At 45.3% G+C, this 24,283-nt stretch overlaps 1 long non-coding RNA gene across 14 annotated transcripts in view; it reads left to right on the forward strand.

The window, feature by feature from the left end:
- Positions 1 to 24,283, forward strand: part of LOC143649999 (uncharacterized) — a 99,431-nt gene that overhangs the window by 57,983 nt on the left and 17,165 nt on the right. For 5 of the 14 annotated variants that reach the window (XR_013159302.1, XR_013159298.1, XR_013159310.1 and 2 more), the window contains 3 exons: positions 6,796 to 6,856; positions 10,193 to 10,275; positions 13,746 to 14,270. This is a non-coding gene — a long non-coding RNA (uncharacterized LOC143649999). The other 9 variants (XR_013159309.1, XR_013159301.1, XR_013159303.1 and 6 more) reach the window with 7 other exon arrangements.

The raw sequence follows: 24,283 nt of genomic DNA on the forward strand, positions 1-24,283 counted from the left end.
GGGACCAAGAATTGGGAAAGAAAACTGGGCTCTGTTCTTCCAACTTGAAATCTAAGAGGGGTGCAAACAAACACAGATAACCGGTTGACTAAGTTTATCAGGTAAACTAGATGGGAGGGGGAAGAGCATTTCAGACAGAGAAGGGAGCATTATGTGCAGTGATTTGCTGGTAAATGTTTAACAATTCTCTACCCCTCTCTCTAAAAAAAAAAAACTCCCTGATATATAGTGTGTGCAAATTTCTAAGGTGTCAATACTTCCAACATGGCTGATTTCAAGCCATGAACATGACACCACTGAAAGGAGAATTGGGAAGAAACAGCTCCAGCGTGCCACGGAACTTAGGTGCAGGAAAGGGAGACACAAAACAAGGTGATGGGGTGTGGGCTGGTTTGAAAGGAAGTATGCCCCCTAGAAAAGCCATGTTTTAATCAAAATATCATTTCATTTAGGTAGAATAATCTCTATTCAATACTGTATGCTTGAAACTCCCTGGATGATGTGATTTAGTCAGGAATGGTTGTTAAACTGGATTAGGGGACGACATATCTCCACCCATTTGGGTGGGTCTTGATTTGTTTATTGGAGTCCTATAAAAGAGGAAATATTTTGGAGAATGAGTGATTTGGAGAGAGCAGAGAATGTGCAGCACTGCGAAGCAGCGAGTCCACCAGCCAGCGACCTTTGGAGATGAAGAAGGAAAACACCTCCTGGGGAGCTTCATGAAACAGGAAGCCAGGAGAGAAAGTTAACGGATGATGCTGTGTTCACCATGTGCCCTTCCAGCCGAGAGAGAAGCCCTGACTGTGTTCTCCATGTGCCTTCTCACTTGAAAGAGAAACCCTGAACTTCATCGGCCTTCTTGAACCAAGGTATCTTTCCCTGGATGCCTTAAATTGGACATTTCTATAGACTTGTTTTGATTGGGACATTTTCTTGGACTTAGAACTGTAAACTAGCAACTCATTAAATTCCCCTTTTTAAAAGCCATTCCGTTTCTGGCATATTGCATTCCGGCAGCTAGCAAACTAGAACAGGGTACACGGTGGTTCAGTGGTTAGAATGCCCACCTTCCATGCGGGAGACCTGGATTTGATTCCCGGACCGTGCGCCCCCCAATCCCCCCTTCCCCCCAAAAAAACCAAGGTGATGTGTGTGAGTTACTACAAGGTGACAGGACTTGCCCGGGACAAAAGGAACAAGTAGTGGTGGATGGTGGAGTGGGGGTAGGGATGAGGCTGGAGAGGAGGTAGAAAAGACCGTGGAAGAAGACTTTGGCTGATAGCTAGAGTAGTGCTGTCCAATATGGCAGCTGTGCCTCGTTACTGAATACTGGGATTGTGGCTGGTGTGAGTTGAGATGGGCTAAGTATAAAACACACACCAGATTTCAAGACTTAGTACACAAAAATATTGAGTGCATGTTACAATTGTAATCTTTTGTTAATCACATCTTTTTTTCTTTGCTTTTTAATATTTTTTTCTCTTTTTATTTTTTATGTTTATTTATTTTTAATCACATCTCATTACAATTATTTTCACCTGTTTCTTTTTGCTTATTTTTAAAATGTCGCCACTTGAAAACTTAAAAGTATGTATGTGGCTTACCTTCTATTTCTATTGAACAGCTCTGGGGCAGAGAATTTGGACTTTATTCAATAGGGAACAGAGAGTCTTCGAAAGTTTTACACAGATGGGTGCTGTTTGCCATACAGTCAGGTGCTGTGCAGAGAGAGCCAAAGTCAGGCTGGAGAAGGGAAACTGCTGTGGGCGTCGGTGCCGGAGGGATGTGGGGCTGAATTGAGGCGATGGAAGTGAGGAAGAAGGAGAGCAGAACAATGGGACGGGGTGGCCAACTGGATGCTGGCGGTGGAGAGGGCGTTGCCAGAGATGGTGCCTACGGTTCTTGAGCAGCCGTCTAGAAGGAAGCAGTGTTAACAGAGATAAAAGCACCAAAGGGATGATGATTTCTTGGGGACGGTAATGACTTCATATTAGACATGGTGGCTGTGAATTGCCAAGGGAACTTGCAGGTGTCCCACAGGCAAAGGGAATTCAGGACTTCACCAAACCCATGGGCTCTGTCTTATACAAATCCAAAGTCAATCACTTCCCACCACTTTCACTGCTGCCACTCTAATCCCTGCCACCATGAGTGCTTATTTGGACCATGGCCTTTGCCTCTTAACTAGTCTCCCTGCCGATGCATTTGCCCTGTTTTTCTCAAGTCTCAATGCAGACACCGGAGTCACCTTAAAAACTGCTTTGGAAATGCTACTCTTCCAATGGTTTCCATCACATGCAGGGTTCATGCAAATCTGTATAATGACCTAAGCCCTGGGAGATTGGCCCTTCCCCTGTGACCTCCCACTACTTTTGCCCTCAGTGCCTCTGCTCAGGACAGTGCACTAGTCTCCTTATTCCCAGAACTCCCAGAAAGTTTCCTGCCTCAGAGCCTTTGTACCTGGTGCTCCTTCTAGCTCAAAAGCCCTCTCAGATTCCTGAGGAGCCATCTTCCTCGCCGCCTTCGGATCTTTGCCCAACTATCCCCTTCTCCACCAAGTCTTCCCGGCTCACCCCACTTGAAATTATGCTCCCCACTCTTCCTATTCCTTTGATGCTTTGTTTCTTCATGGCTCTTAATCATTATTCATTGTATTTTATGTGTTATTTATCAGGTTTATTGTCTGTCTCCCTCACTAGAACATAAGCTCCATGAGGGCAGGGATTTTGTCTGTTTTATTCTCTGCTGTATCCCCTGTGCTGGAATAGTTCCCAGGGCACTGTGGGTATTGAATGAATGAATGCATTGTAGCATATCATCAGGGTGAGTACATAAGTTCTAGAACCAGACATGCCTTCAGAATCCCAACTTTGCCACTTGTCATAGTAATCTGGGGCAGTTACTTAACATCTCTGAGAATTAATTTTCTTATCTATGGAATGGAGCAATTAGTAGTACCTTCCATAAAAGATTGTTAGTGTGAGGATTCACTCATTCATTCAAGAAATGTTTATGGAACCCTTGCCGTGTGCCGGGAGCTGTGTTTAATAGGGGTTAAATGAGATACTGTGTATAAGACCTTTGCCAGCTTATTGTGAATACTCAGTAAATATCAGTGTTTGCAGTTAGGAGAGAGGGCTGGTGTGAGATGTTGATATGGAAGTGAGCAGCTGGCAAGAGGCTGAGCTGGTCTAGGGGGAGTAAGTACAATGGGAAGGGAGGGGAGTTAAGCCCCAAAGCAGGCTACACTGCTAGTGCTAAGTTCACAAGCAGATGGAACCTGTGATGGTTTGAAGCTGTATGTGCCATAGAAAAGATCATGTTCAGAAAAGATCAGCTAATCCATTCCTGTAGTTACAGACCTACTGTGGGTGGGACCTTTTGATTGGGTCCAGTAGATGCATACCCCAGGTGGGTCTTAATTTCCTATTGAAGTTTTTTATAGAGGACAAAAGACAGAGAAGACACAGAAAAAGGCCCCAGAGAAGCTGAGAGAGGAAGCCACTAAAGCCAGAAACTGAAAGCAACAAAACCCAGGAGAGAAGGGAGAGACCAGCAGATGTTGCCATGTGCCTGGTCCCGTGACGGAGGAGCCGAGGGTCGCTGGGAGCTGGTCCTGGGGGGAATGCATTAACTGTCGATGCCTTGCTCCAGACGTTTTCATGGCCTAAGAACTATAAGCTTGTAAGATAATAAATCCCCATTGTAAAAGCCAACCCATTTCTGGCATGCTGCATTTTAGCAAACTGAAGCAGAACCCATAAAATGAAGCTGGGGAGCAAGTTGGACTTTAAGGCTGAGTAAAAATTAGAGAGGTGGAGGGGGATTCTGGTGTCATCATCGGCATATAAGTCACACCTCCACCATCATAATCTTAAAGAAGGGCACTTATGCTCTCCCAAAGCCAGGAGCCCTTCCTCCCAGGAGAAACGACACTTTGAGAGCCCCTGCAAGGAGCAGGAGTCCATGAAAGGAGCCTAATAGCTACCTCACCTACTTCAGACCGGATTAGGGTTGGGACTCTGGAATCACATGCTGCACTCCTTGAAAATCCTCAAGAAAGTGCTGGAGCCTCAATCTGGGCAGCTGTGGACAATAGCTCTTTGTTGCCACCCAGCAAACAGCAAGCAGGAGCTCTGACAGAGGCAGAGGTCTGAGGCGTGCTGTACCCATGGGAATCTCAGAGAGTTTGGACATGAGAGTCCAGGAGTCTCAAGGAGGTTGAGGCATGGAGAGGTCATGGATCAGACAAGAAGAGAGGGTGAGGGGCAGGAGGCCCTGTCCCTTCCATCTGACCCCAGAACGGCCCTGGTCCTTGCTTCACTGGGATGCACCTTGCTTTGGTCTCTCTGGAAGATTTTTCTGGAAGAATTCCCAGGGGCCACTCAGCTCCATAACAGGAAGTTTGGGAGAGGCCCCCACCCCACCCTCAGGTCCAGGCCACAGGCATTGGAGAGCCCCTAATGGCAAGGGTTTCAATGATGTGAGTGCCTTGTGCCATCTGGCTCCTTCAGGGTCCAGGAACTGTTTCCCCTCAGGAATCCTTGGGGTGCCCCAGTGCCCTGAACACAGAGGGGCCTCGCTGCTTTATGGACCAGAACAGAGGCAGACCCCAGAAGTCACACCCTGCAGTGTCGCCGCTCACTTGCCACCCAAATAAAATACAAACCACAACCAGGGTTGACTCAGTGCTTCCCTCCCTCCCTGCCACCCTCAATAATATAGTTGCATGGAAACCATATGTAGGTCAACAAATAATTATAAAGTGAGCTCCTAGGTGACTACCACATGGGTCACCGGGAGGACCAGCCCCGGCACCCCAGAATCTCCTGTGCATCCCTTTTGATTGCAATCCCTGCCTCCTCCGTGATGGGAACTACTACTATTCTGACTTTTGGAACAATTGTTTGGTGTTTTTTAAAGAGGTGGTGTGGTGCAGCAGTGAAGAGCTCGGAGTCTGGAGCCAGGGGGCGCTCGTTCGACCTTGGTTCCTCTAATCACTAGCTGTGTATCTTTGGGTAAAATGCTTAAGCTCTCCGTGCCTGATTTCTTCATCTGTACTATAACAATTAGGATAGAATGCAAACCTATAGGTTTTGTTGACAAGATTAAACATGAGTTAATAAGTGTAAAGTGTTCAGTGCCTTAGATACTATCGTTGTTCTTTATAATACGTCTTATTGCATATTGTGTATTTATATATGACATATACATGCTTTAGAAATGTGGTCTAGTTTGTCACTTTTGGAACTCTATATTATGGAATCACATGACCAAAACAAACAAACAAACAAACAAACAAACAAACAAACAAAAGCCTGAAGATTGAAAGCGATGGGCGATGGGTTGGAGATATTTCTCACTAATAGCTCACAGTGTCTTTCATGTCTGAATGGATCAGTTTCAAGTATAAAGATAGTCGATGGAAAATCTTGACTATTACAAGAAAGAGCAAAATCTATTTGCTATCCTATCCTATCACACCCACTGCTTAAATTTAGGCATATTTCCTTCCAGTCCTTCTTCTATGAATAAATGAATCATTACATTCTCTTTGTTTTTAACTGAGTTGAGATTAAATTGAGTCAAGATAAAACAATGTATCAGGTTTTTGGTCCTGAAATAAGAACTCCGCGGCTTCCTTAAAATTATGGCAAAAAATATTAAACAGTTAACACTTATAGAATGTTTGTTGTACACTGAGGACTGTTCTAAACTTTTTCCACGAATTGTCTCTCTTCATTTTTACAAATCCATAAGGATGTTACTGTTATCATCCCCATTTTGCAGATGGAGGATGGATGAGGAAACTGAACTCAGAAAACTGAAATAATGTCCAAGCTCACAGGGCTAGTAAGGGTTGGAGCCAGACACAGCCCCAATGAATGTGATTTTCACAGCATTTAATAAGCATCTACAGGAAGCTGAGACGACATTGTCTGCATTTCAATTAAAGTGAGGGTTTGCGGATAGGGGAGAAGTTTTATTTCTTATGAACCCCACTCTGCTTTCTTCGCAGTTCCGTGGAGACCACTTCTCTGTTCTGTCCTTTGGTTGCATACCCTTGTGAGGGTATTTCCACTCCTGCTGCTGGGCCTGGATGTAGGCCGCTGAACCCGAAATCAATGCTGCAGTTTCCATGCGGCCGTTAACGTGTTCAGGGCCCTGGGGGCCTCTGCCTAGGAAAAGATGTGTCGCCTGCTTAGGGAATCCAAAGTCCAGCTCCAACTGCATGAGTAGAGTTAAATTGAAAATGCCAAGTTATTTAACAAGCTTGTACTACATACCTGGAAGCACCAAATACGTCATTGAAATTACGTTTTTCTTTTGGGAATATACGTATATATACATTTTGAAAAAATTTAAAAAGTATGTATATACGTATTTTACTAGTGTTCGCTGGGTACTTACTGTGCCCCAGGCATTCTGTCATGTGCTCTCCCGGGATTATCAGCTCATCTGGTCTTCACACCCACCGTGAGCTCTGGTTCACTCATGATCCCTATTTAATTGGGGAGGAAACGGAAGCTTGGTAACTTGCTCAAGTTCCCTCCGGAAGTACGTGAAGGAGCTCTGGCAGAGCCCATGCTCTTGACCCATCTCCTTCTGCTTCTCCTCATTTCTTTGAGCAACAATCCCACGCTGCCACCACGCGCTGTGGGAACGGACATGTGCGGAAACTGTGGGTTTCAGTTTCCCTGTTTGCAAAGGTTGTAAAAGACTGAACGCTTTTCGAGGAGGAGCTCTGGGGCCCCGCTGCTCTGTACCCTCTGCCTGTCTTCTCTTCAGCAGATATTCACTGAGGGCCTCCCAGGCATGCAACTGGTGCTGGGCACTGCACGGGATCCAGAAGGTAAAACCCGGGCCCCTCATCTGCTCAGGAAGTTTGTAATCTAATTGGAGACACAACTGGTGGCACAAGACAGTGAACAACTAGTTTCCCAAAGCGTGATTCAGACCAGAGTATGAGGGCTCTGGGAAGGTGGCTGCACCAGTCTGGCCTAGTGAAAAAAGTGGATCATCTTAAAGGGAGAGCAAATCCTCCATAAGCTTTGCCAAAAATGACTCCCTTTAGGCGAGACCCAGACACAGGGTCAGAACTTGCCCCCAGCCCCACCCACTTCTGGTGGACGAGTCATCCTGGCCTGGCACCCATTCAGTTCAGACTTGCCCAACCCCCAACCGGGGAGCCCTGGGCAGCTGGTGGACGTGCTACATTTCAGCGAAAGCATGAGTATTTGCAGGGTGTGTGAGTGTGTTGGTTTCCTCCACATAATATGTTGCCTTATGTTGAAATAATTTTCCCCACGTGGCTGTGCCTGAGATGAAGGAGAGGTATGCAGAGGAAGCAGAACCCAGGGAAACAGGCAAGTTTGGATTGCTCAAGTCACTGAGCAAATCCACAGAGAAAGGCACCACTGGGTTTCTTCCACCCTAAACACCTGGCCATGAGCAGACACATGGATTGCCTGGGTTTGGGACTGCAACGCTAGGGAATAGAACTGTTGAATTCTCCACTGTGGCAGGTATAAACCAGGATTTGCAAGCTAAAGTGACAATATTTTTATGTGTTGATCCTGGGTTCACTAAGTGAGCTGAGGAGTAAGCATTAGGTTGGATTTGACTCACCATTGTGGCATCTGATCGCTTGTGGAGAGGGGGCATCTGTCCTAGGATCCTTGGTCTCCCACCCTGTCCCTTCCTCTCTTGGTTGCCCTTAAGTACTACCTTTTCTTCTAGTCTTTCTCTCCTTGAATCATTTCCACGCTGCCTCAGAGGGTTTCGACAGCACAATAAGGATGGGTGACTTCCCTACATAAAACTCCTCAAAGATTGTCAGTTGCTTTGGGGTTTAGCCTAAAGTCCTTGTGCAGTGGCCACCTCCACTCTAGGGTTGGGCCACGCTTGTCCCTGTGTGGTGCCCAGCCTTGGTGTTCACAGGACTCTGCCTCCACAGTTGCATCATCTCTGGCAAGAATAGGGAATGGAAGAAGTGAAGTTGTTAAATGAAAATCATAACCACTTGTACTACCTCACCTTACCACATTTCTGAATTCAGAGCTTCCCATCAAAGTCCAAAATACTGTTTCTAATGCTGTGCTACACCTATAACACTGCAGCAGAGTAATTGTGCTCTTACGAATCAGTCAGGAAAAGACAAATGCCTTTAGATATCCATGGAGGAAAGCCGGAGCCTCTCCTCCCCTCCCCGGTTGGCCCCTCAGTGACCCTTGCACTTTGTGACATTTATTTATTTACTTCTTTTATCTTTTCCTTCAGACAATCAGCAACTTGGACTCAAGGAAGATGCATCTGTGTGTATCTTCTATGTGTTTTCCAGGCAGTGCCCGGCATAGGGCTGAGGAAGACGTCTGGATATAAATGATTAAATCACGTTATTATCCCCTTCTCCCCATTAGCCAAGGACACTTCATTAAATTGGGCTTGTTCTAAAAAATTCCTTCCATTCTCAAAGGATTGATATCCTTAATATGGGACCCTCACTTACAAATCAATTAGAAAAAGACTAATTTTCTAATTGAAAATTAGAGAAGAATAGATCAAAGATGTAGATAGACAGTTTACAGAAGAAATGATACAAATAGCCATTGAATATGTGGCAAATGCTCAAATTCCCACAGAAACAATGAGATGTCCTGTTACCAGGGGAAACAGGTACTCTGAGATGCTGCTTATGGGAGATACATTTGTAGAACCCTTTGGAGGACAATTAAGAATTAATAATTCAATATTTAGAATTTGCATAATCCCTGACCCGGCAATTCCAGAAATTTCTCCTGAAGGAATAATCAGATAAGGGTCCCAAGTTTGTATGAAAGAGTATTAATTACAGCACTGCTAATATTTAAAAAAGCAAATAAGTCATCAGTAGTGGTTTGGTTACATAAATAACTACAGTCACACAATGGAATATTATGCAATTGTTAAAATAAGAGATGTAGATCTTTATGTTTTTTTTTAAATTAATATTAGAGAAGGTGTAAGTTCAAAGAAAAATCATGCATTAAAGACAAAATTTGCAGCCCTGTTATAACACCTTGCATTAGGGTGGTACATTTGTTACAATTCATGAAAGAACATTATTTTAGTTGCACTATTGACTGTTGTCCATCCTTTACAATGGGTTCACTGTTTTTACAGTCCTATGTTGTACATTCCTATGTATTTTCTTTTAACTTTTAATCTTGTAATATACACAACCTAACATTTCCCCTCTCACAACTGTCAAATACATAACTTGGTGCTAGTCATTATGTTTGCAGTACTGTGCTACCATCACCACCACCCATTACCAAAACTTTCCCATCACCCCAAATAGAAACTCTGTACAACCTAAGCATTAACAGATCTCTGTGTTTTTACAAAGAAAGATAATATATTGTTGAATGAAAATAGCAGAGCATAAGATTTATCCATCTTCCCTTCTCTTCCATCCTTTCATTCCTTCATCCAACAAGAAAAAATGAAGGACTATATATCAAACCAGTAACACTAGTCACCACTGGATCGAGTTAGACTTACTGACTAACACGTTCTACTCCACACTTTGAAGATCTTTAATAAGCAGGTATTATTCTCATAACAGCAAAAGCAACAGATGTTACCAATTCAGGAAAACAGATTTTCCTCTTGCCTTCTCATTCTGAAGGGCGCAGCCTTGGCTGCTTAGTTCCTGCCAGCAGGGCCTCACGTAACATGGAATTGGAGCCACATTTTGACCTCAGCTTTCTTCTTAACTCCTAAGAAAGCCCAAGACAACATTTTCACAGTCTATTCCTACCTCTATAAAGGGGAAAATGTTACACTCAATTTTCATCTATTTATGGATAGGAATTGAATGGATAAATTAAATCTGTAAACAATGTATATTTTATACATTCATTTTATCTCTTCCGTTTACACTCCTCCCAACTATCCTTTTATACTTGTCACCAAGATGCAAGCTAAACCGGGTTTGATTTCTCTTTTGCTCTTCCCTACTGTGCTTTTGGCATAAATTATACTTAGAGAATCTTTGCTGGTTCTTGTTGATCACTGCTTTCTTTTATACTTACTTTTCTACCTACTAACAAACAGTGTAACTAACACAAGTTGGCTGTTTTTATTGGCATTGATGGCATGCTTGTGTTACTATGACTGCTAGAATTTCACTCTTCTCCCTTTGTAGGAAACCAAGAATATTTTGTCCTTTGGCCTACCATTCTGACGACTTTATGTTGATTGGAAGTGGCAAGAAGTCTGGATGCCCTGGTAAGACATGTGTGTCTGTGGGGGATCCTCACTTTGCCTCTCTGGAGCTGGCCTTCATCTCTTGGCTTCCCTTGGCTCTCTACAGATTCTGGCTTGCTTAATATCACATGGTGAATTTTGCTGGGCTTCAAGCAACTCCAAACATCTGTGTGTCTATTCTCTGAAGCAACTGTTCTCCAAGCATTTACAGCTGCTTTCTCTGTCACTTCTGAAGCTTCTGTCCTTTCTGTCTCTCTCCAAAATGTTTCCACTTTTGAAAGATTCCACTAAACTAATCAGGACCCACCTGGAACGGGTGGGGTCACATCTGTCTAATCAAAAGTCACACCCACAATTGTGTATGTCACATCTCTGTGGTGATAATCTAATCAAAAGTTTCTGATTTACAGACATGTAAATTGGAAGTAAGTAAGTAAATTAAAGTAAGACATGTGTGCTCCAGAGGGTGGCAGATAAACCCTACAGAGATTCCAGGGATCAGTCACATTGGCATAGGTTTTTGGGCTCTAATAGTCTGTGATGTTCTGATTATCCTCTCTAGGGTAAAGGACCAATTAATGCATCCATACCTTCTACCACCAAGACAGCTCTTAGGAAGCCTCCTTGGGTTCTGGAGGCACTTGGGAATACTATTCCATCCCATTTATCAGGGACTTGAAAGGTGACCAGAGCAAGAGCAGTCTGCCACAGGTTTAGGCTGTGGTATAAGTCCAGTCCTGCCAATGGACCAAAAGGGCTGGAAAATCACAGAATGCTAGAGGTATCTGTGATAAATGAAAGCACTGTGTGGAGTCTCTCGTGAGTTGCATTAGGAGAGCAGACCTCTAGGGTTCTGGACAAGGGCACTTTACCTGGAGCAGATAATTATGCACTTTTTGAAAGGCAGCTCTTGACATGCTTCTGAATATCTTATGAGAGTCCCTCAAAAGTTAATGCATCCAGAGCTACCAATCCTGAACTGAATGTTGCCACTTCTGCCAAGTTTGGATGTGTCTGGCAGCAATTCATCTTACAATGATAGAAATGAATCTGGAATTGGGACTGAGCAGGTCCAGAGGTCATGAGCTAGCTGATCAGTTGAGTTGATCAGAACGCTGAGTTCCCACCTTCTGTTCCATAGTCTCTCTCTCTCTAAGCTCATACCTATGGCCAGGAGTTTTGGATGACCAGTTGAAAGAGATAAAAAATAAAGAAATCCATACCTGGCACATGAATGAGAAGATTAGGTATGTTTGGTGTGAGCTGAAAGGAGACTGTGCTGCATGCATTACAGCTCCAATGAGGGGTGACTCTGAAATGGGTGCAGCGGGGAGACCTCCCAATGCACAGAGTTCCAGGCAGTGCACCATGCAGTGCGCCCAGTTTGTGAAAGAAGGGAGATGGCCTTAAATCAAAATGTACTCTGACTCCTCAGCTGAGGGTTGTGATTTGGCTGCTGGTCAGGGTATGGAAAGAGTAAGATTGGAAGATGAGAGATGAACTTATATGGGAGGAGAGCATACAGAGGGGACAAAGTGTAAGGATTGTTTTATCATACATTAATGTGCACCAGAGGGCATCCACAGCAGAATCAAGGATACATGCACCCAAAGTAGACAGGGTAACGACACACATAGATAACAGCCAACCTGTTCTCAGCCACCCAATTGCAGACACAATGGGCCCATGAATGGAGCAGCCATTATGGCAGAAATGGAGACAATGTATAGAACCAACATGGCAGAGCTACTGATCATCATGAGGATGTAGGATTGCTGCTGCATAATGAGGATAGAGAGGAATATATTTGGAAATTAAAGGATCCATTGGGGCACATGTTTATGCACAGTTACAGTTATAGTGAATGGACAATGATAGCAACCACAATCTGATAAGGACATGGAAACTAGGGTTTCAGACCCTTCAGGGATCTGGGTTTGTGTCACCTCACCAAGCAAGCCACCTAGATCAGCAGAAGGGTTGGCTAACAGCAAGGGGAATCTCCAGGGGGTGATAGAGGAGGGGGTGGTAAATATCATTTAGTCCACGGGCCAACTGCAGTGGTGAGTGGGGGTTAGTATCTCATCACATTAACTCTCCTTTTGTAAGTTTTTCCTCCAGAACCCATGCGCAACCCCCACTTTGAGAAGCAATAGTAGGATAGAAGGAACCTAATGTTAGACAGAAGATCACAGTGCTTTAGGGGTCTCTAGAGTGGATGTAGTGCTTCCCCCAGATATTCTTAGATCTTTTTTGCTGTTTATGGGTACCCCAGCCTGGCTTCTGGTGCATTTGCTTCTAAGGACCCATCCTTCTGACTCTCTTTGGAAGACTGCCCGCTGGGTCCTAGACTGCTTTGTCCAATGTGCAGAGTGCCAGAAGTGCAGAAGTTCCCATCTCCTCAGGTGTGGAGAGCCGCCTCCCGGGTCAGGCCTAGTGGACACGCTGCAGCCTGCTCTAGAGTTCCCCCCGCCCATCGAGTGAGCCAAGATGGTGCCCACATCCTGCTTCCGCGTATGACGCACACACCCGCTAACCGCATCTACCAATCACCCCTGTATACGTGGTGTTAGCCTATTGGATTTTGATTATGCATATAAGGCGTTACCCGGACGGGGTAAGCGGAGACGACCCACAGGGAGCCGTACCTGACGGCCGCATAGAGGTTGCTCCCCCGCGGGGTATCCTGTCCCGCGCGGAACCTGTAACAGAGAATGCAAGCTTAACTCCAGTAAAGGTCTGTGCTTACAACTGCTACGTGTCTTGGATCTGTGTTTCTCACCAGCGCGGATTTGTCTGCGTCTCTTTGTCTCTCCTCATTGTCTCACCCGCCGGCCGGGGGCTTGACGCTGAGCGAGAAGTCGCGGACACTCAGGGCACCCTTTATTGCCCTGTCAGGGACTGACAGGATTTGTGAGTTCAAAGCCCAGCTTCCTTGCTGGGGACAAACTCTAACGTGTTACTTTCACTGCAGAGTTCCCTGTGAGGCTGCCTGAAATCGCACCCTTGTTTGGCTTTTTCCCATTCCCTGTACTGCTTCCCCCACTCCCTTACCAGGTCCTTCTGGGAGCCCGTCCTTCCTAAATCTTTGGCACAGGAATCTTCCTCTCAGAGTCTGCTTCTGGGTAATCCCCACCCCTTAGACAAAAATAGTGGATGACATTTATTGGTATTTATCACATGCAAAGTTCTATGATAAGAGCTTTTTACAAGCACTGATCCAGTTAAGCCTCCAGGAGCCCCACCAGGCAAAGGAGGTATAATTACAACCTCTCTGCAGAAGCTCTGGAGCCTGACTGCCTGGGGTGGAATTTCAGTTCTACCACTTACCAGCTGTGTGACCTCAGACAAGTGACTTTCCTCACCTGTAAAATGGGGATAAGAATAGAATCAACTTCATAGATTGGGGAGGAAAATCAGATGCGGAATGTAAAGCAAAGGTCTGGGAGTGCTTTGTAGGAGTTTGCTAAATGAATGAATATTTCACACAGGGAACAGTCAAGACTCAGATGAAATAACTTGCTCAAGTTCACCCAGCTGAAGTGTGTTTGACGTCAAGATTCGCACCCAGATCTGAACGATGTCACAGCCTCATCTCTTAACAACCACTCTGCTCGACCTCTGGCCAGCCTACCACCTCTTCCATGGTCTTCATTAACTTCAAAACAACAACCATTCTCCCAAGGTGCCCGGCCCCTGCCTGGATTATCTTTGTTAATATTAAGTCCGCTCAACAGAAGGAAACTGGGCCACCCAGATACCCTTGAGCATCACTGCTGGGTATTGTCTTGTCCTAGAGGTACTATTGGTGACAATTTTTAAGGAGTATCTCCACAGAGCTACATTTTCTTCATCAATAGCCCTCCCCCCCCAGCAAAACAAAGAGCAGAGACTTTCCCATGCTACTTAAATAATAGCTTATGAACATCTCTTTCCTAACTAAAAATTCCTTTCTCTGTTTTTGCATTAGAAAAGGTAAATGGGATAATGATTAAAAGCATATGGGAACATGTAAATGGACTTGAGAAAACTCTCACTTGCTGCCCACGTGACTCTCTGAGGCTGCTTCATCCACCCAGCCCTTGAGTCACTTGGGACATCATGGGGCCTCCCCTTGGGCTCCTCGAGGATGACACACCTGGGAGGCCTGGTGAATGACCTTATAAGGGAGCTGCCAGGCCGGGCACTCTGACTGCTTCCCTGGCCCGCACTTCAGTAGGGCGGGTGAAGCAATCTCTCTCGACTGGGAAGGGCGGGTTGCAGCTTGCTCCTAATTCCCAATAGCCCCACGCAGGCGGCCCTGTTTCCTTTTCTGTTGGCTTGAACGTGAGAAATCCAACTACGGGGAAACCTTGGGAATGAAGCAATTAATCTCCATCCTATTCTCATAACACTCATTGGGCCACTGCTGTGTGCCAGCTCTCATTTCTGTTTACTAGAAATAGACATCGCTGTGCTGAGCCTCAAGGCTGCCCCAGGCCCCTCCAGGTCCCAGAACTTTAGAAGGCAGGGAAGAAAGGGGAAGGGACATTTAACATTTAATGTCATTTGCACCAAGCACAGTGCTCTACGGGTCACCTCATTTCATCCTCACAGTGACCTGTGAAGCAGGTGTTGGAGTGGAGCTCCCCTGAAATGTCTGCCCCTGTTTATCTCGCTTTTCCCCAGATCCTGGAAAAGTCAGGCAAGAATAAGCCCTCAGGGGCGGGCCACAGTGGCTCAGCAGGCAGAGTTCTCCCAGTGCCCGCCCGTGTAAAAAATAATAATAAATAAAACAAACAAACAAAAAGAATTAGCCCTCAGGCACTATTTACGTCTTAGCCTCAAGTGGCACTTTCTGTTATCAACCTTCATATTTGCAGCTCAGATCAATCACCAGGGTTTCCATCCCACTTAGAATACCCTCATGAACTGTGCTGGCCGAGAACAAATGCTTCACTGCCTGGTGGGTCTGCCCTTGCCCAGGCTGCTCCCAGCTGGAAGGACCTTGCTGGTCTGTGACTCCACCTCCCCGCTTTACCCCATCAGGAGACAAGGTAGTGGAAGCCTGGAGCACCTTACACACTTCATCTCTGAACTCCTGGCTCCTGCCCTTACACTGCCACCTTCAGTTAGTGCTCAGATCCCGGCTCTTGGCTAGGAAAGGGACCCAAGAGCGAGTTGATGCCGGGGATTTCCAAGGAGCTCTACCTTTTTTGGAGAAGGGTGCTACAAATGCAAACATCTTTGTGACCAAGTCCAGTTTAGCCCTTTCTCTTGTCTCTTCTTTCATGGCACTTGGTACATGTTTCTGTCTTGAGCAGCCAGGAGAAAATCCCCCAGAAAGAACTGGCAGTGGGCCTAGATGGCTTCTCTGGTTTTGAAATGTCAACCCCTTCCCCTTTCCAGGTTTCCCCATCCCCAGTTCCCTCTGTTTTCTCTTTTTACTTTCTGCTGTGGCCACAGAGATCTTCTTGCTGCTCTTTAAATACACCAAGCGAGGGTACCAGAAAGACAATACAGGACAACCAGAAACATTTGCATTTCACATAAACAACAAATATTTTTTAAAGTGAAAGTATATCCCAAATTTTGCATGGGAAACACTTATACTAAAAAATTAGTTTCTGTTTATCTGAAATTCAAAATGTTTTTTTTTTTTCTTCTAAATCTAGCAACCCTATGCCAAGCTCATTCCCACCACTAGGGATGCTTTTCCCTGACGGTCGCTGGACTCCCTCCTCGCACCTTCCTTTCCGGGAGACCGCCCTCGCCCTCCGATCTCCAGATCTCCAGCAGCAGCGCCCTCGGCGCCCTCCCCGCCCTCTTACTTCCCCTCCCAGCCTTATCACACCCTGACCTTATATATTTGTTTACTGTTTGTCTCTCCACTAGCCTGGAAGCTTCCAGAAGTCAGGGATTCGGGTCTTTGTTCACGGTCACTTCCCCAGTGCCTAGGACAGAGACCGGTGTGAAATGGGCACCCGATAACTTTTTGTTAGATGAATGAATTGTTTTGCATAATCATGGAGGAAGACCTTTGAGTTTCTAAGTCGGGCCAAGAAAGAGCCAGGTAGGTCCTGAGACAGGAAGGGAAAGCACTAAAAGGAGAATTGAGAGAAAAAGATAGAGATGGGGCGCGCGGGGAGTGGGATAGAGAGAAGGAGAGAAAGAGGCCAACTGTAAGGCTTTAAGCAATTAACTAACCTCTCTAGGCCTCTGTTACCTGATCTGTTAAATGGGAATAACAATATTACATGATAGAGTGGTTGGGAGGCATAAATGAGTAAATGCATGTCAAGCATTTAACAAGCCCGGCGTCTGACATCTGGCAAGTGTATCATGGAAAGCAGCTGCCGATACTATTTCCATGGACAGCCACACTCCTCCTGATCAGGAATTCACCTGTCCATTGCCTCGTCCATTTTAGTTTTACTCTCAGCTGATGGATATTTTTTTCAGAAAGTAAAATAATTTTTTTTTCCCCAGAGTCCACACCGGTGATTAGAGAATAGCCAGCCAAGTGCAGCCACAGGTATTAGGAGGCCAGGTAGTCTCCTCTGCCAGCTCGGCGGCTCCAGCCTCACAGGTGGATGACCCGAATTCAGCCACAGCACAGGGATGCTGCTGCATTCAACAGGCTTTAAGATTTCTAGGAAATAGTTGAAGCTGCAAATGTTAAACCTGTGGGTATCAAAGGCCCGTAGAGCTAAGCACATGGGGTCGGGGCATCTAATTGGCGAGGGAGCTGTTACTGCAGAAGCCTGTCTGGTTTTGAAGTGTTCTAAGCTGTGAGCCTGGTGCAGCACTTGACCTTCCCACGTTCTTTCTGTGGAAAATGAGTAAAAATTCCTGTTCCATCTCTCTTACAGGTTTAGATGACAATAAAATGAATACAGTATGACAAAGAGCTTTGGCAACTGTAAGCTGCTATATAAAGCCCGGGGGTGGCCATGATGTCATCAGCACTGTCTGTAGGGGTTGGGGGGTCCCGACTGGGCTGACTGCCAGACCCAGGAAGGGGGTGCCCCATGAACATCTTGGTGTCACCCACACCCTGTACGTCATAGCCACACACCCTCTTCCCGGCACCAGGATAAAATGCCAATCAGCGATGTGTCCCTGGGGGCTAAAGTGACACGAAGCCCTAGTCCCCAGGAGCTCCACACCGCATGCTCAAGTCAGGCCCTGGGTGTCTGCCAGACGTGCAGTTCCCAGCCCAGCAGCCACTGGAAAGGCAGGAAATTAGCACCAGCTCTGAGTAAACACCTCTGTTCCTTCCATCAGCAACTCAACACTGTTTATATTAGTAGCTGGCAACATTGTTAGGACTTGGGCGTTGCGTATGAAAAGTCCCACCGTCCCCAGCACCACTGAGGAAGACATGCCTGAGCTGGCTCCAGGAACTCTGTGGAACTTGCATTCTAGTTAGGAAAGGCAGAAAACAAGCAGTAACTAACTAGATGAGGAATTTTGTGAGCAGGTGGCCAATGATGTGGAAAATGAACATAAAGGCAGGGTTGGGAGGCCAGGAGTGAGTGCGGGGTGGAGGAGGGAGTGGGCTGCCACCTTAAATGGGGGGGGGGGGGGCTCCAGGCCAGTCTTCTTCAGAAGTCGCTTTTTGGATCAAGATGCAAAGGAGGGGAGCAGGTGAACCCCACACGGATACCCCAAGAAGCATTCTGGACAAAGGGAACAGCCAGTACGAGGCCGCTCGGGTGGGCCACCAGCATGGTATGATCAGAGACCAACAAGATGGCCAGAGGCTGGAGCAGAGGGAGTTGGGGAAGTAGTGATTTGGGAAACCAGCAGGCCAGGCCAGGTGTAGGAGGTGGCTATGAGAGAGAAGGTGCTCAAAGTCAGCTGGTAAAAAGGGCTGGCTTTGGTTTGAGGGTGGCCTGAAGCCCCAGTACAATATGAGAAAGACTTCTTGCAGGAAAAGACATTTCAAATACGAAATGAGGTACAGGGCTTTGAAATTAAGTTGCTTAGCTATGTAGTTAGGAGTTGGAGTGGGGGTGGGGGAACCCGAGGGCTGGGCTGAGATCAGCATCCCTCCTTCCCCACCCCTTGCTGCGCTGGTGTGACTCCTTTCTCTGTCCTAGACTTCTGGGGACATCCATCCTGACCTGAGTTTGTGCCGATAAAAATGGGGACAGAGAGAGGGTTGAGCCTGTAAGACCCTGTGAGTTTAGGCTTTTAATAGTCAAATATTAACCAAGTGACTTCTAGGTGCCAGGTGCTAGGAAGACATCGATGAAATCATCAGATTTTACATTTCCCTACTTTTATCGAGCTTTCTGTACGGAGGGAAGGTGGAAGATAAACATACATAGATTATTCACTGGTGGGCTGTGTCCCAGCCGTGGGTCACACGCCGTGATGACAGCAGAGGTGCGCTGGGCAGGGCAGGAATTGCCTCTCGGAGAGGACCTTTCTCTGGGTGGTTCTGCCACACCCAGGAAAAGAAACTGGGAGGGTAGGAGCGTCCAAGGCACCTGCTCACCGTGAAAAGGCTCAGAGTCCTCCTCAGACACTTCAGGGCATAGCTTCCAGGGGCTGGGGGCTCAGGAAGGCAGGTGCTGGCACATCCGGGACCTGGCTAGACGAGCTCTGCCCAGGGTCGCCCAGACTCTGCTTTGGAAACCAGGAAGGGGCCCGTGGCGGAGTGGAGCAGGCGGGGGGAGGGGACAGAAGGAATTATTCCGAGTCCAGTTATTAACTATTAGCAGTGGCGAAAGAAACTAAGACGTATGGCGCACCCATCAGGCACTCCGTGTGATGTGACCAGTGAGGGACTTAGTTAAATACAAACTAAGTATTTTTTCTTTCTTTCCTTTTCTTAGCAAGAAAATATGCCATCGAATGTGGCCAGTGTGTTTACACATCTATCCAACAAAAATTCTTGATCATTAAAAAAATAGTTGCCAGCTGCTACCTCTGTCTAATGGAGACATGTAAACAAGCTTAGATATAACATGGGAAATTTGATACATTTGTTAAAATGGGATTCTCCTTGTAATACAGTCCCTTGTCTTCAGAAATAAATAAATCAGTTGACCAAGAAGCATTTCAAGAGCAGCTGCTGCATGCAAACTTTTATAGTAGGGGATTCAGGGATGTTTAATCCGAAGTCTTTCTCCTGAAGGAGTAAAAACGTCTAGCTATGAAGTCAGTGATTATGTTTGTGGGAAGATAACAGATGATAAAAGAGACAGGTTGTGGGCGTCTCCTGTTCTGTCCTTGAGCTGCTTCTCTTAACTTAATGCATTCCACCTGAGCTCTGGGACTTACAACAACCAGCCCCTATATGCAGGCAATCCCGAATCCTTATCTCCAGCCTGACTTCCAGCCGCCTCTCACTTGTTTTCCTTGATTGCAGGCTCACTCCCTAGAGTCCATTCTCCACGCAGCTGCCAGGGTGGTCTTTTTCAAAGCACACATCTGACGACTGCGCCTACCCGCCCCGGAGCCCGGCTAGCACCGTCATCACTCTCCGTGCTTCCAGACTTTTTGGAAACGTAGACGTTTTTTCAAAGAAAATATGACATTGAACTACAATAGAGGAAGAAGATGCAAGAGCTAATTTATTGGTAGACATGAACTTTATAGGCACTCACCTTTATCACATTAACTTGTTATAAAGCCACCCACTCTGAACATGAGGTCGTTTTGAAAAGCATAAATATTTGACATTAATGGGTCCAGATGAAGGTGTAGTTTAGATCAGCCTTGGTATCACTTTATTCCTGCTTTGTTTCTATTGCCCCGTATTGAGAAAGTTTGACTCATAGAGACAAGTAGTCAAAAATGGCAACAAGTTTATTTTACTTACAAAAAATTGTTTTTAGCAACTTGCCTTGTGATCTCAGGATACTCTTCAATTAAATGGGTCCAAGACCTTGGATGTGGATCAGGAGGAAATTTTTATTCTAATCTTGAATCAGTAACAGTATCTAACTACTTTCGATCCCAATGTACAATGTGAAAACCCAATCCAAAGTAGCCCAAACTCAAGAGAGAGGCTAATACAATATTGTCCCGATGGCATAGCTAACCTTTATGCGGTGGGGGGGGGCGATGTGGTCAGCTGTGCTTTCTGGGGGTGAAGCTGCATGAGGGGCACTCACGCCTACTCACAAGTGCTGTCACACGCGTATGAGCTGATGTGAGAGGCCTAGAATGTCAGGAAGTTACCAGTTACAGAGCTACAGGTGTTCTAATCAATAAGATTGTATTAAAGATTCAAAATTATGAACCAACTGGAGGGAAAGATACATTGTTCTGACTGTGTCAAAGAGCGTTTACTGACAGCAGTGAATTGAGGCATTGGTGGTCTGCATTATGTTAAAACTTGATACAAAGCACACGGTGACTATATTTGTGTGAACTTACAGTTTATTTATTTATTTATCCTTTTCTTTCATGGGCAGGCACTGGGAAGCAGTTTATTTTTTAATGATTTAAACTACTCATTTTGAGTAGCTTTATAAAATGTGTTTCGTTTTTTAAGTAGAAAATACATGGACATGGTGCAAATGCCAAAAGGTAAAAAAGGATAGTTGGTAACAAAGAAGTCTCCTTCCTCCACCGTATCCCCAGTCAATAAATTATTCTGCTGTTGCCCATTTCTTTGAATCCAACCAGAGATAGGCTATGCCTGTGTGGGTGGGTGTGTTTGTGTGTGTGTTCGCGTGTCTGCGTGTGTCTTAGTTTGGGCTCCCACAGAAACAAACCTCAAAGCAAGGATTCAAGGCAAGCAGTTTATCTGGGAGGAGCTCCCAGGAAACACCTGCAGGGAAGTTAGAGGTAGGATTGGAGGGAATGGAAAGCAGCCAATGAAAGGAAGATTATCAAGCTAATTTGCTCTATGGTCAACCAGGGCTTAATCCCACTGGAGAAACTCTGGGGGTCAGTATGGGGCATGTGGCTCAGAGTTATTTCTCCCTAAGAGAAATGGAGATGGAACTGGGGATTTGTAACTAACTCCATTGTTTGAGGATTGGGAAGGTGTGGTGGTGGGGGGAGGTGGGGAGGATCACCCAGCCACGTGGCCAGAGAAAGAGCTCAAAGAAATGCAAGGATGGGCATTTTAAAGTGCACAGGTGTGCGCTGAAATGTTGATGGGCACAAGAGATGGGCAGGACATCAACAGCTTCTGCCTCGATGTTCTTCAAAAAATATCTTGAATGAAGTTCAAAGCAATCATTTGTGGAAATCCTGATGCCGACTTGGGAAAGCCCACTTGGAAGGCCATCGGCATTCTCTAGCACGACAAACAGGCCTTTGGATTGTGCTCCTGTAAATTACTCCTGGTTCCTTTCCCACCTTAGTCGCTGTCAAGTTTTCACCCCAGCAATACAAATGATTTGTGCTGGTGGGTCCTAGACAGCCCATGTGGTGGGCACTTCCCCGCTTCACTTTCGATGTTCTCTTGGCCAGGGAACACCTTTTGCCCTTCTTCTTACATGCCTAATCCTACTTGTTCTCCCAGATTCAGATGAGTGGAAAGAATAAAACTTATAGGGCTGTAGAAAGTGTAACGAGATGATGTACACAAATACACAGCACAGTACCTGATATTGTATATTCTTGGTAAGTGATTATCTGCCTATCTGTCTGTCCATCCACCCATCTGCTTGGGGACTGGAGTTCCTTTCCACCATGCTGTCATGCTGAGTGGGAACGATCTGCTTGCCTGTCTATCCTGCAGCGCTGGAACACTCCTCAGGGCAGAGAGCTGGCTTGGCTCATGTCTGAACCCCCAGTGCAGGCACATTATGACTCAGCAAATGTTTTTGATTAAAGTTGAACTGAGTGCACCACACAGTGACTAATCTTTGCAGGAACTGCAGGAATTCTGAAGAAAGAGAAATTGCTGCTTACAGAGTGGCCCCTAAAATCTTCCTGAAAGCGGTGGGCCTTGCATAAGGACAGACGGATTGCTGCCCCCATTTTACTTGGATGAGGCCTGTGGACCTGTGCATACGAGATTGTTGTGTTTTTTCTTTTTTGCATGGGCAGGCACCGGGAATCGAACCCAGGTGTCCAGCATGGCAAGTGAGAACTCTGCCTGCTGGGCCACCGTGGCCCGCCCACCAGGTTGGTTGGTTTTGATCTTTCTTTTTCTCATTTCTTTAAAATGAATCATCCTTCAGTCATTCAGTTGACAAATATTTTCTGGGCCCTACTATGGGCTGGGAATATAGCGGTGCTCACAACTCAAAGAGTGCACACCCGCTGGGAAGACAGAGAATGAAATTTTCACTTGTCAGCAACATTAGGAGAAAATGAGGACCTTCATCAACTCCCCATGGATTGGTCTACTGTTGCTAGCGGTATCTGAAACGATCTGCAACGAATGGGTCACATCAGGATCTGACTGATGAAAACCCCAGGCAGTTTTAGGTAAAAACACAAGAGGCAGAGATCCCTGTGGGAAGAGGGAGCCAGCGGAGATCTAGGACAGCTCTTCTTCAGAAACACATGAGCCCTTGCCTGTGGTCAGACCATGTGGGTCACACAGAGATGTAAACCTCAGAGCCTATAGGTAAAGATCTGCTGTCTAGAGTGGGGAAATAGGGTCCTGTCTTTTATCATGAGTGGATTAATCAATTGTAAAGACCACACAGACAACAATTTTTAAATGTTTTTTATTTTGAAATACAGAGTCAAAGGAAGTTGCAAAAAATAGTATTGAGAAGTTCTGCAGACCCTTCATGGAGTTCTCCCCAAGGGTATGAGCTGCGTAACTATAGGACAGTATCACAACCAGGAAACTGACAACAGTACAAGCCACAGATCTTACTTAGATGTTTACCTGCTTTGCATGTGATTCTATGCAAGTTTATCACATGTGCAGATGCATGTAACCATCGCCACCATCAAGATACAGATGTGTTCCATCACTCCAAAGAAGCCCCTCATTCTGTCCCTTTATAGTCACACATTCCCATCCCTAACACCTGGCTACAGTTGAGTTTTGAGAGTTCTTTATATATTCTAGATGCAAGGCATTTGTCAGATAATGTTGTTTGCAAATATTTTCTGCTAGTCTGTAGCATGTCTTTTCACCTTCTTTTCGGAGTCATTTGTAGAGCAAAAGTTTTACATTTTGCTGAAGTACAACATGCTGATTTTCTCTTATATAGATTGTGCTTTTGGTTTCGTATCTAAGAACTCTTCTCCTGGCTCTGGGTCCTGAAACTTTTCTCCTAAAAGTTTTAGAGTTTTACAGTTTGCATTTAAATCAATGATCTAATTTTGAGGGTTTTTTGTGTAAGGTTTGAGATTTAGATCAAAGTTCATTATTTTGCCTATGGATAGAACAATTGCTCCAGCATTGTCTGTTTAAAAGACTATCTGTCCTCCATTGAACTTTTTCCCCCATTGTCAAAATTCAGTTGGCTGTACTTGGGTGGATTTATTTCTCATTTTTCTATTTTGTTTCATTGATCTATGTGTCTGTTCCTCCACCAATACCATATTGTTGGAATTATTCTAGCTAATGTAATAAATCTAAAATCAGGTAGACTCGTTCCTTCCTCTTTATTCTTCTTTCCCAAAATTGCTTCAGCTCTTCTAGTTCCATAGCCTTCTCATAGAAATTTCACAATAATGCCTAAGTCCACAAAAAGTCTTGTTGGGGTTTTGATATGTTTTGCATTTAAAAAAACGGACCAATTCAGGGAAACTTAACATCTCTACTATAATAAGTCTTCAAATCTATGAACATGGTATGCTTTTCCATTTATTTATATGCTTTTTGATTGCTGTCATCACGTTTTGTAATTTTCAGCAAACAAGTCCTGTGCTTTTTGTTGGAGTTAAATCTAAGCATTTTATTTTTTTTTCTGAGCCATTATAAATGGCATTGTGCCTTTAATGTTGGTTCCCATATGCTCATTGATAGTATATAGAAATACAATTGATTTTCGTATGTTGATCTTGTCATCTTTGTTGACCAGCAATCCCATCTTGCTGAATTTACTTAGTTCTGGGAGCTTTTTTGGCAGGCGTAAGGGGGAGTTTCCTTGGATTTTCTATATAA

Source organism: Tamandua tetradactyla, chromosome 11 (assembly GCF_023851605.1).
Source record: "Tamandua tetradactyla isolate mTamTet1 chromosome 11, mTamTet1.pri, whole genome shotgun sequence".
Lineage (NCBI taxonomy): Eukaryota > Metazoa > Chordata > Mammalia > Pilosa > Myrmecophagidae > Tamandua > Tamandua tetradactyla.